The following is a 13,567-nucleotide window of genomic DNA, read 5'->3' on the forward strand; positions in this document are numbered from 1 at the left end:
TGCCACTGGAGACACACACCCCAAAAATTATTAAAAGGGTTCTCCCGGGTATGGCGATGCCATATATGTGGAAGTAAACTGCTGTTTGGGCACACTGTAGGGTTCAGAAGGGAGGTAGAGCCATTTGGCTTTTGGAGCGTGGATTTTGCTTGTAGTAGTTTTGTTTGGAGTCTTACTGGTGTTTCCGTTTATAATGTGGGGGTACATGTAAGGCGGGCGGAGTATATAAGGGGCATAGTCAGGTGGTATAGTGGGGTAAAAAAAAACAATAAAATAATCCATAGATGTGTGTTATGCTGTGACACAATCCTTTCTGCACAGGCCAGTGTCGCACTAATAAATGGTCTTTACTTATCCCCCTTTTGGTCCACACTCGGCACCTTTGCAGTTTGGGGAATTTTGCTGAGAAGTGTTGTCCTGGTATAATACGGGCGCCCTCGCTTTCAGCAGATATGTTTGGGCCCTCCCCTTCCTGGATCCCTAATTTTAGGGGCCTTGATAATTCGCCACTTGAAACAGAAGAAATGTTCCCCTCGGGCTGCACAACTGCATATTTTTATTTCCTGGCTTATTGGTGCCTTGACTAATTTTATTTTTTCATAGACGTAGTGGTATGAGGGCTGTTTTTTTTTTGCGGGACGAGCTGTAGTTTTTATTGGTACCATTTTGGGGTACACGCGACTTTTTGATCACTTGTTATCCTTTTTTTTTTGGGAGGCAAGGTGACCAAAAAACAGCAATTCTGGCATATTTTTTTAGTTCTTTTTATACAGCGTTCACCACGCATTATAAATTACATGTTAGCTTTATTCTGCGGGTCAGTCCGATTCCGGTGATACCTAATTTATAGCACTTTTTATGTTTTACAACTTTTTGCACAATAAAATAACTTTTGTAAAGAGAATGGATTTTTCTGTCGCCATGTTGTGGGAGCCATAACGGTTTTAAATTTTTCGTCGGCGGAGCTGTATGAGGGCTTGTTTTTAGCGAGACGAGTTATAGTTTTTATAGGTACCATTTTTAGGTACATGCGACTTTTTGATCACTTTTCATTTCAATTTTTGGAAGACAAAGTGACCAAAAAATAGCAATTATGTCAGTATTTTTTAGTTATTTTTTTTACGGCGTTCACTGTGCGGAATAAATAACATAATATTTTTATAGTTCAGGTCGTTACGGTCGCAGCGATACCAAATATGTATGGCTTTATTATTTTTTTCAATAATAAATGACTTGATAAGGGAAAAAGGGCGATTGTGTTTTGTGTTATTATTTGAAACTTTTATTGTATTTTTTACAACTTTTATTTTTACTTTTTTGACACTTTTTTTGACACTTTTCTTTAGTCCCACTAGGGGACTTGAAGGTCCAACAGTTTGTTTGATGTTCTAATACATTGCACTACCTATGTAGTGCAATGTATTAGAACTGTCAGTTGTTCACTGACAGCAAGCCGATCAGGCTCCGCCTCTGGGCGGGGCCTAATCAGCTTATGTAATGGCAGACAGGAGTCCATTGTTAGGGCTCCTGTTGCCATGGTAGCAGTCGCCAGCCTTGCCATCGCGTGGCAAGGCTGCCGATTTGCTACAAACCTCTAGGATGCAGCGATCACAATGGATCGCTGCATCGAAGGGGTTAATGCCAGGAATCGGAGCTAGCTCCGGTTCCTGGCGATAGATCGGGGTGTCCGCTGTAACATACAGCGGACACCCACTGCTGATGACGCCGGCTCAGCTTCTGAGCCGGAAGCTGAGCCGGCGCCATCTTGCCGATGGTACCGGAAGCCTCCTGGGCCCCGCCGACGACGGGGCATAGGAGGATTCCGTTGCTGGCGGACCGGGAGGTAAGCATTAGCCCTCCGATCGCCTTTGCAGCCACCGGCAACACAGCGATCATGTTGCTGGGGCGCCGGTGGCTATAAACTCCTCACATGCTGCGATCGCTATTCAACGCAGCATGTGAGGGGTTAATCGGTCGGATCGGAGGCTAGCTCCGGTCCTGGCCGATACCTCAGGGTGCCAGCTGTAACATACAGCTGTCACCCGGCGGTGATGTCGCTGGCTCGGCTCCTGAGCCAGCTTCATCTCCATGACGTACAGTTACGTCAAGATGCGGGAACAGTCCATCTCCCATGACGTAACTGTACGTGATTTTGCGGGAAGGGGTTAAAGGGGATAAAATCTCTGTTATGTCAATCACACAGAGATCACAGTGACCGGACCCCCAACTAACCTAAGAACAAGGGGGTCCTGTCCCCATACTGTAAATTATAAGGAATATTAGAAGTCATGTAGAAATGTCCTCAGCCGGCAGCCTGTTATATGTCATACAGCTCCCTGGTGACATCTAATGTTCTTCTCAGTTACAGTAGGAGATACATGATCACATATATAATAATAACAGATTGGTACTATAAACATATGATGTATATTATACTCAGGATAGATAATACAGGAAATATAAATAACCAATAAATGTAATGTTCTTCACATAGGAACATCTGATGTACAAACTGAAAAACCTAAAACACGTCTGAGGAAAATAGTGGTGACTCTTCCTCCGACCATCAATGGTAAGTGTCTTCTGGACGTCTTCTGTGTCTTCAATGGCAGAAAACTCATTATATTCATCATTTACATTGTTTATTTGATTTTTCTATAATATATTGTTTTATTATTTACAGAAAAGACGTCTGGCGAGATAAAACCATCGTCCATCGCCGTGCCAACATACCCTGCAGGTAATATAATAACACATTATAGAATAGACTCATCTCTATCCATAGAGGACATAACGGCTCCGCTTATACATGCAGCAGTCAGGGACAGAAGATACAAGTCTCCATCGCGCACATTGTCTTCTGAGTCCACACTCAACATCCAGGAGGAGGAACCTGAAGACACTTGTGGTCAGCAATGTATAGAAGGACGTCCAGTCAGGAGGAGGAATCCTGGAGACATTTCAGTAGACTAGAACCCCATTACTTCACCATATAGAGTCATGTATTACACTAGAACATGGTCCCTAATGATCCCCCAATGCTGATATATAGGGAGACTAGGGAACAATAAGGCGTCTACTACATGTGGAGAAGGTGGGCTCCTCCATTATATTGTCTCCATAACAATGTTGTATGTGAATGACTCTCTGCTCTGTGCAGGACATCAGAATGGATTAGGATTATTAGGATTAGATCAACAATTTCTCTGTATTTTCTTCCAGTTCCAACAAGTGCAGTAACAACAAGCACAACACAGGGGTTTACATCCCCGACTGCTTCTGATCTACAGGGGATCGGTGAGTTCTCTAGATACATATATTGTCTGTTCTAGTACGAGGCTGACACTGGAATAAGATTCTCCATATATTGGGGTCACTTATTGTTATTTCTTTGTGAATAATTATAATATGTCCTTGTTTATTATAGTAAAGACGTCTGCTGCAACTGAACAACCGTTGCCGACCACCACGACCACATCCCCTGCAGGTAATATAATAACACATTATAGAACAGACTCATATCTATCCATAGAGGACATAACGGCTCCGCTTATACATGCTTCACCACATATAGTCATGTAGTACAGAGTTAATGGATTAGGATTATTAGGATTAGATAAACAATTTCTCTGTATTTTCTTCCAGGTCCAACAAGTGCAGTAACAACAAGCACAACACAGGGGTTTACATCCCCGACTGCTTCTGATCTACAGGGGATCGGTGAGTTCTCTAGATACATATATTGTCTGTTCTAGTACGAGGCTGATATATAGTACGAAGTTTCTATATATAAAGTAGATGATTAATAATGCAGTTTAATGACTTCTATGTAATAGAATAGACTGGACAAGCTATGAATATATAGTTATGGAGGGTAATTCATGTACTTTCTCACATAGGACACTCCAATGGAATTTCCACCAAAAAACAACTAAAATCCATCATTGTTCCACGTGGAATTCTCCATGGTAGGTTCATCTTGATCTTCTTGTTGTTCTCAGCCTCATATCTTGTTCTTCATGTGGAATCTACAATTAATAAAAATATAACATCTCCAAATGTCCCAGTGTAGAAGAAGCGGAGATGTAGAGGGGACTGGAAATCATGGAAATATTACAGGAAATATATATGACGCTCTTATCTGGAAATAATAATTCCTAAGAGAGTCTGAATACTCAGTTACATCCCTGTAGTCTATTTGGTAAAAAGGAAATCTTCAATAATAAAAGTGAATGTGAATTTTTATCATACAGGAGAAATCGGTTTTACCACAACAATTCAACCAAAGAAAATCCGGGTTGTATTTAGGAGAAAGCTTGGTAAGTTCTGTCTGAGGAATTTCTTTATAACCATTGAGACAATTAATCTCCTGAAAATTACATGTAACTATGACCCAATGTATTTCTATAGACAGTAACTGTCTCGAGGCAGTAGTAATATTATTATCTCATACAAAGAGGGACAATATGGTGGTAGATCCACCGCTATGTACAAAGACATACTGCACCCCTTTCCAGACTGGCACACCACTCACCAGTCTTTATATATGACCCATTAGAATAACATACAAGGATTTGGCCCTTTGCTCTACATGACACTTTATTCCACAATCAATGAAAAAAAAAATCTCCTGATGCAGTTCACACTCATATTCTGCATTGACTGACAACATACACTATATTGTCCTCCAACACACTATACCCCATAGCTTTACTGTGATGAGGGGCAAGTAATCTGGTTTAGTAGAATGAACAATAATAATACACTGCAGAGTTGTACATTAGGAGGACACATCAGAGTACTTATGGTAGTGGACTGAATATGATGTAAGGAAATCAGTGTTATGGCAATGCCCACTAATGCACAGCCTGTTACCATTGGATATATCAGTCATTATAAGAGTAGATATACTGCTTACCAGTCACTGTCGGTCATATTTGGCAGTTACCTGGGCACAGAGCGTTATGTCTTTTATCTTATGACTACAAGTTCTTGAATCTATTTGACGAGTTATAAGCATCACACACTTATATCTATAATAACACAATATCAGGAGTCATACTTCGTTTGCTCTTAACTTATAACCTCTAAAATAATTTTATTACTAATTTTCAGGTCGTAAAATCAATGAGGACGTAGAAACATCCGACCATGCAGGTAACGTCTTCTCCAGTCTATTACATCATTCATATTATATATATAAACTTGTAAAGAATGACCCTCACAGATGTAATAAATAATACTGTACATAGGAATACATTTATTAATGGACTAACAAGTTAGTGGCTCTACAGGGGTTAAAATCATCTATTTCTCACACTTGACCCTGCAGGGTGACTATATTATTAGTCAGGGAAATGAAATCCCCAGTGACCACAATGTCCCCTCCATGTCACAGGCAGGTACACGGTTAACTAAGGGACCCTGTGATTGTGACATGGGTAGAAGAGGGATAGTGGGGTCTATTGCAGTCACCAGGGAATTTTTAGGTTTTGGGTGTAGTTAGGTCTTGAATAGTAAATAAGTTGCAGTAAATTATTTGCACCTCAGCAGCAGGATATTTGTTACATCCATGATGGCGGCTTTTTAGTTTCAGGAAAAAGCCGACACGTTATAGTAGAAATCTAACTGCTCCGACTAATACAATACAAACCAAGCAGAACTGTAAATGCTGCTAATCAATGAGACATTTCTAAGAAAATTGTAGACAATGAGGTAGATATTGTACCAGATCTGGACAACCTACCTCTAGAATAATAAAGGTTAATGGCTGGAATTTTATCATGTAGGTGAAACCGATATACAGAAAGAGCTAAAAATATTAAAGAAGATGATGGCTGGTACTAAAAAGAAGCGCGGTAAGTTCTATGTGAGGTAATTCTTTATAGACACTGAGATAATACCACTTATAATATAACATGGTATCTCATATAAACAGGGAGGCTAGGCTGTAGATCCACCTCTATGTACAAAGACACAGCAGATCACACAGTAACACATGTAACTCTGAGACTCAGGTTAGGGAAAAGTTTCCTGATTGACATAATATCCATTTAATGACATTTCTAACAAGTAAATAATTATAAGATGCCGTTGAGTAAGAGAATATAAGTCACATACACTGGAATGATATAATAGAATTTGTGTTTGTGTCAGGACAGGCAGGTCCAGTGTCATGGTAATGCCCACTAATGCCACAGCCTGTTACCAGTGGATGTATCAGTCGTTATGAGAGTAGATATACTATATACCAGTCACTGTCAGTCATATTTGGTCTGGACCTGGGCACAGACTGTTATGTCTCTTATCTTATGATGACAAGTTCTTCTATCTATCCCAATATTAGAAGCATCACACAGTTATAGCTATAATATCACAATATCAGGATTTGTATTACTTATTTTATTCTAACTTCATGGAATTTTAAATGATTTCATTTTTAATTTTTAGCTCGTAAAATCAATGCAGGAAAAACATCTCCTGAGAAGGCAGAAACCATCTACCGTGCAGGTAACGTTTACTTCAGTCTTTAAGATCATTCTTGTCATTGATATAAATGTTATATACACAGATATGGGGCTCATGTACAGCATCATGTTATGCCTCTATACCACCTCCGAGTTATACAGAGTCGTAATATGGCGCCCATAGACATGTCGGGGGTTTTCGGTCTGATTCCATATTAATCTGACATAGAGCACCTATAGCTCCATAGTACGGAGCTGCAGGAATTGTGTTCTCCTCTGTACAGGCTCCGTGCACACGCCATATACTGACATTTATACATAACATTCACACCAGAAATAAGTAGTGACCAGAAGAAAACATTTACTAATGATGAACTGTGTGACTTGTCTTATTTCCAGAATTATCACCAGCGCCACCAGATTATGACGAGGAGTCCTATCCCTGGATGGAAGACACAACAACTGAACGTAAGCTTCTCTACTCTCCCACATCTCTCATCTCTGTAATACAGTTCTGATAATCAATTATTGATTTTCTAATTATTTTCTTGTTTTCCAACAGCCTCTTATCAAATAACCATAAAAACACCACCAGCCCCAGCAGCAATCCAGAAACTAAAAGTGCGTCTAGCAGCAGCAAGAAAAATGGCTGCAAAAACGAAAACAACGGCGCATATAGCAGCCGCAATAAGAGCGCCAACCATCCGTACAACAACAGCGCATACAGCAGCCGCAATAACAGTGTCTCCAGCCACACAACAAGATCTTGCAGCCACTGCCAGCATTACAGACGACAGCCTGAGAAAAATCCTGATCATCAGCGGTGCTGTCGGCGTTCCACTCCTGCTGGTCGCTGCCCTGTTAGTGCTGCTACTAGTGAAGCTGCACAACATTCAGAAATTGCTGGAAAGAGAAAGTGTCTGATGAGCGCTGCTGCTTGTAGAATATCGCTTGTTCTGGCTCTGGCACATGACATCTTGGCTGGTAAAGTAGGTCAACATCTGGATTGAACATAATGGCGGCTGTGAAGGGTTTCGTTGAGAAGACAGGGCCCCCGACCTACCATATATCATCTATAATTACTGGTGTCTTCTTATGCGGCCAAGGGGCTTTTGGGCCCCTCAGACTCCAGGGCCCGGGTGCACCCCCTATAGCTACGCCCCTGTCCATCATTATTATATCTATGAGGACAGTATTAGGGAGTCCTGATGATTGCCGGTGTGATAGTGAATGTGCGTGTTTCCACCATTATGTCAGTGTAGTGATATCATAGACTGACAATAGCGCACTATTAATTCATCCCACATTCTCTGGTAGAAGCAGCAACGAGACTTTCCATTCTCGCTGTGAGGAAAGTGCGATAACAACTGCACTGATATTCATTACTATCAATAAACTTCTACCACTCATCTGTGTCTGTGGAGCGTTGTATTAATAATATTCCTTCTCTGAGTGAAAAGCAGCTTTACATATAAAGGGGCGCAGCGAGGAGGGGGCTAGCGGGGAGCTCAAAACTTTTTTTTTTGTACGACGTAGCTATATGACACGTTTTTTTGCAGGACGAGTTGTACTTTTAGTACTTGCGAGTTTTTTTGTACATTTACATTATCGTTTAACCCGTTAAGGACCCAGCCTGTTTGGACCTTAACCCCTTCCCGCCGCAGCCCTTTTTCAGATTTTCATTTTTGTTTCTTTCTCCCCACCATCTAAATCCATAACGTCTTTATTTTTCCGTCAATATAGTACTATGAGGGCTTGATTTTTGCGGGACGAGTTGTAGTTTTTCGTAGAAACATTTATTTTGCAATATAATGTTGTAGGAAATGGGAAAAAAAATATTTCTGGGGTAGAAAATGAAAAAAACTGCAATTCCTCTATGGTTTTTTGCGCGCCGTTTTTACGGAATTCACTGTGCAAATATATATTTTTTTTCGATATTTTACTACTTTTACAAGTAAAAACCTAAGTGTAAAAAAAATAAAATTTATTTGGTGTCACCAAATTCTGAGAGCCATAACTTTTTTATTTTTCCGTCGATTAAGTAGTAAGAAGGCTTATTTTTTGCGGGATAAGCTGTAGTTTTTAATAATATCATTTTGGTGTAAATGCAATGGTTTTGATCACTTTTTATTTCATTTTGTGTGGGAGATTAGGTGACCGAAAAATAGAGATTCTGGCGTCCACATTTTTTTTTTTTTTTACGGCGTTCACCGTGCGGGTTAAATAATGATATATTGTAACAGTTCAGACTTTTATGGATGCGGCCATACCATATCATTTAAAAAGACATGAAATTGATTCAATTCATTCTCTGAACCGGTCAAGATGAGGAAGACATCATCTATGTATCGCCACCACCGCAAGACATGCCTAAAGTGGTGGGACACATAGACAAGGTCCTCCTCAATCCGCCGCATGAAAATATTAGCATATGTCGGGGCCATATTAGACCCCATGGCCGTACCACTTTTCTGAAGGTAAAATGTATCACCAACCATAAAATTATTTTTAATGAGTATAAACTCAAGTAATGTTTTAACAAATTACATTTTTTTTATCGGTAAAAAACAAACGTGTCAGGTAGTGAAGAGCAGCTTCAATGCCTAGGGAGTGGTCTATGGAGGTATAAAGACTTCCAGCATCAAGTGTAACAAGGATAGACCGGCCAGGGACCCCAAAAGAGCCAATCCTGACGAGAAAATCAGTGGTATCCCTGATATAGGTGTCAGCCCCCATAGCAAACTGCCGCAAAATTTTATCCACAAAGATGGCTGCTGGAACAAATAACGAGTCACTCCCTGACACAATAGGGCAAGCTGGGGGTTTTAATGGATCCTTATCAATTTTTGGAAGAAGGTAAAGCACCGGAGTAACCGGATGCTTTACCTTCAAAAATTCACAGAGGTCCTTGTCAATGATCTTAGATAAAAAAGCCTCATCGACAAGTGATTTCAATTCATTCATGAAAGAAAATCTTGGATCACCTGATAATTCAATGTATACATCATGATCATTCAACTGCATATCCAATTCCTGCAGATAAAAGGACGTGTCCATCACCACAATGGCACCCCCCTTATCTGCAGGTTTGACAGTAATAGAAGCATTATCAACAAATTAATTTAAAGCCATCTGTTCTAGCCGTGTCATATTTCTATGATAGTTATCCCTTTTATTTTGCTTAGTTCGAAATGTTTGAATGTGTTTGTCAACCAATGAAATATATGCCTCAATCTCATGTGAATTCTGGGGTGGCTGAAATCTGCTCTTTATAGTAAGGTCTAAACTTTTCAGATCAAACATATCATCATTAGACAGGGGTACATTTACATCAGAAGAACACAAAACTGGTTGTCCTGAAAAATGTGCTTTTAATCTCAACATTCTAAAAAAACGTTTTAAATCAAGATCCAATTCAAACCAGTTAACAACATTAGTGGGACAAAATGATAGTCCACGATTAAGGATTTTTAACTGTAACTAGTTATGAGAAATAGTTGAAATATTAACTACGAGGTTTATGGATTATTTTTCCTTGTCTGGTAGTGGCGATTCCCTCGTGCTGGGGTTATCCTCCCCCTCGATTTGGTATTGATCACCGACTCTCTTATGCCTCCTGCCGCCCCTGCGAGACTGCTTTCTCCTGGGGCTTCGATACTGTCCCCTAAAAAAGGAACACTGTATGGATCATCCGATAATTCCGAATCCGTGATAAAGGTGTCTGTCATCTTTTGACGACTCCGTACATTTCTGTCCTTCTTCACTGGACCTCTATATTCTGTATCTTCACCCTGCCAACAATATATTTTTCCTGATGTGTAATTGTCCAGATCATGTTGCCATTTTTGGCGTTTTGTTCTCTCAATCTCATTCCGAAATGTTTTCAAAAAAATCGGACATTTTATTCTGATATATTTCATAATCAGATATCACCATCATCTCCTTGAGTTCATCATTCCTTTCACTGAGTCTTAGCTTAAATATCTCAATTTCTTTTTGTAAATATTCAATATATAAGAGTAACAAATCTTGAGAATATTTATTGGAGATACCTTCAAATCTTTTCTTGTAGCTGGAATTAGTTGGAAACAAATTAGGTCTCAAATGAGATCGCATCTCACGTGGTATTCGTTGGCATTTAAAATATTCCCCCAATGTGGAGAGATGTAACTCCAAGGCAATCTGCCTCTTAGAGTCAGCTTCCCATTTTTTTCTCACACTTTCAATCGTGGGTATATTCAAGAAAGCAACATTTCCCAAGTGAGTCCTTGTAGAATGCGATCTGCATCCTCTTGGGTGTAGGCAAACACCTGTGGTGGGTTACCAACAATATCAAAATCTCCTTCTCCCAGCATATTTCAAACAGAGGTGCACGTGTTTAGGATTCATAAAGTTCAAGTAGATAGGAAAATCTCATCACTCAAGGTAAACTGAACATCAGGCCGTGTGCACGTTACCAGGACTTCAGTGTTGGGGAGATGTTGGTTTATTCACCACCAGGTGGAAAGAATGAGCAACGTTTCGGATCACACCTGAACCTTTCTCAAGCTAATTTCAAAAGTGCACAGTGCCACATATATATAGGGATACACGGGATATACAGTAAATAATACATATGTTAAAAATCAGTTAATACAAAGAACATAATCCTACAAAAAGTGAAAATATATCAGTCAATGTGACTAATAAATGTGTTAAAAAACAACATCTCTCAATATTAGGTAAATAGTGCAAAGATAACTAAGGTAATAATATAATTACCCTAATAACTGACATCAACTCATAATGAAGGGGAGGAGCAGAGGGATTCTTCCAACACAGTTGTAGTGGAAAAGAACAGAAGTTATGTAATACAACTTAGTGTCAGCTCTCGGTGATGCATGGGGTAAACCATGGCGTCCCGCGATCGATAGTGCGTATGCGCAAGATGGCGGACTGCCGGAAGTGCGTCATATGGAACGCACCCCTGGAACGCAGTATGGCCGCGCATGCGCGGACAGAGAATTCTGTCCCGGCGCATATTTTGACAATATGAAATAACACGCAAAAGAGTGTGTAACCAGCAATATATATTTCTTTATACAAGTAGCCCACAATAGATATATATGTGAAATGTAATTATATGTATATGTCAAAAGACTCAATATAGAGTCTGTAAATATAATGGCCACGGACTGCAACATATATATATATTGCTGGTTACACACTCTTTTGAGTGTTATTCCATATTGTCAAAATATGCGCCGGGACGGAATGTGATGACTTCATAAAGCAGATATGTCATCCACCTTCTTGACCAATCATGGTACGTTCTTCCATGGTGTCATAGTGTGATGACATCATAATGCAGTCATAGGTTAACTTATCACTTTCTCCTTGATTTGACGTCTGATTATGGCGAGTGTACTGAGCAGAATGCTTATTTTCTGGCTTATCTTTGCTTTATCTGTTGCTGAAACAGCAGCATCTGAGAATGACCGACCATCCAGGTCTTCTCCCATCCCAGCTTATGCTGAAGGTAAGAACAATGTACTATATTATATGTAATATGGAAGCTTGTAGATAGAAATGCCGCAGTTGTGAATTCTCTAGTGTGAAGAACTCCCTATTATTACAGGTGTTTTATACATAGGGGGGATGTAAAGTGGGTGACCTCTTAAAAGCAGATCTCCAGGACCCCCCGTTATTACGGATCATTTGTCTCAGTACATGGGAGGCCGTTACCTTACTGTAATATACGTTATGTGCACATAGTATATACTTATCTCTGGTATTGATAGAAATGTAATGATAAAGGAGGTGAACCCTTTACCAGTGACTACAGATGTACAATGTAGGACCCTCCAGTAATCCACAATCTTCTATTACATATCACTACGATGTTTGGCCCCAGATGTCACCAATGATAATAAATGTTGTGGGTTTCATTCTTTTCTTATAGGAGAAACACAACGTGTTTTTCTCAGAGGTTTGAGACAACTCAAACAAATCATGGATGAATTTCAGTCCGTACAAGGTAAGTTTATTTATTGCCACCATTTTATTCTACAATTGTCCTCCCATCTTAAAGGGGATAAAATCTCTGTTATGTCAATCACACAGAGATCACAGTGACCGCACCCCCAACTAACCTAAGAACAAGGGGGTCCTGTCCCCATACTGTAAATTATAAGGAATATTAGAAGTCATGTAGAAATGTCCTCAGCCGGCAGCCTGTTATATGTCATACAGCTCCCTGGTGACATCTAATATTCTTCTCAGTTACAGTAGTAGATACATGATCCCATATATAATAATAACAGATTGGTACTATAAACATATGATGTATATCATACTCAGGATAGATAATACAGGAAACATAAATAACCAATAAATGTAATGTCCTTCACATAGGAACATCTGATGTACAAACTGAAAAACCTAAAACACGTCTGAGGAAAATAGTGGTGACTCTTCCTCCGACCATCAATAGTAAGTGTCTACTGGACGTCTTCTGTGTCTTCAATGGCAGAAAACTCATTATATTCATCATTTACATTGTTTATTTGATTTTTCTATAATATATTGTTTTATTATTTACAGAAAAGACGTCTGGCGAGATAATAAAACCATCGTCCATCGCCGTGCCAACATCCCCTGCAGGTAATATAATAACACATTATAGAATAGACTCATCTCTATCCATAGAGGACATAACGGCTCAGCTTATACATGCAGCAGTCAGGCACAGAAGATACAAGTCTCCATCCCGCACATTGTCTTCTGAGTCCACACTCAACATCCAGGAGGAGGAACCTGAAGACACTTGTGGTCAGCAATGTATAGAAGGACGTCCAGTCAGGAGGAGGAATCCTGGAGACATTTCAGTAGACTAGAACGCCATTACTTCACCATATAGAGTCATGTATTACACTAGAACATGTTCCCTAATGATCCCCAATGCTGATATATAGGGAGAGTAGGGAACAATAAGGCGTCTACTACATGTGGAGAAGGTGGGCTCCTCCATTATATTGTCTCCATAACAATGTTGTATGTGAATGACTCTCTGCTCTGTGCAGGACATCAGAAAGGATTAGGATTATTGGGATTAGATCAAC

Source organism: Rhinoderma darwinii, chromosome 3 (genome assembly GCF_050947455.1).
Source record: "Rhinoderma darwinii isolate aRhiDar2 chromosome 3, aRhiDar2.hap1, whole genome shotgun sequence".
Classification (NCBI taxonomy): Eukaryota; Metazoa; Chordata; class Amphibia; order Anura; family Rhinodermatidae; genus Rhinoderma; species Rhinoderma darwinii.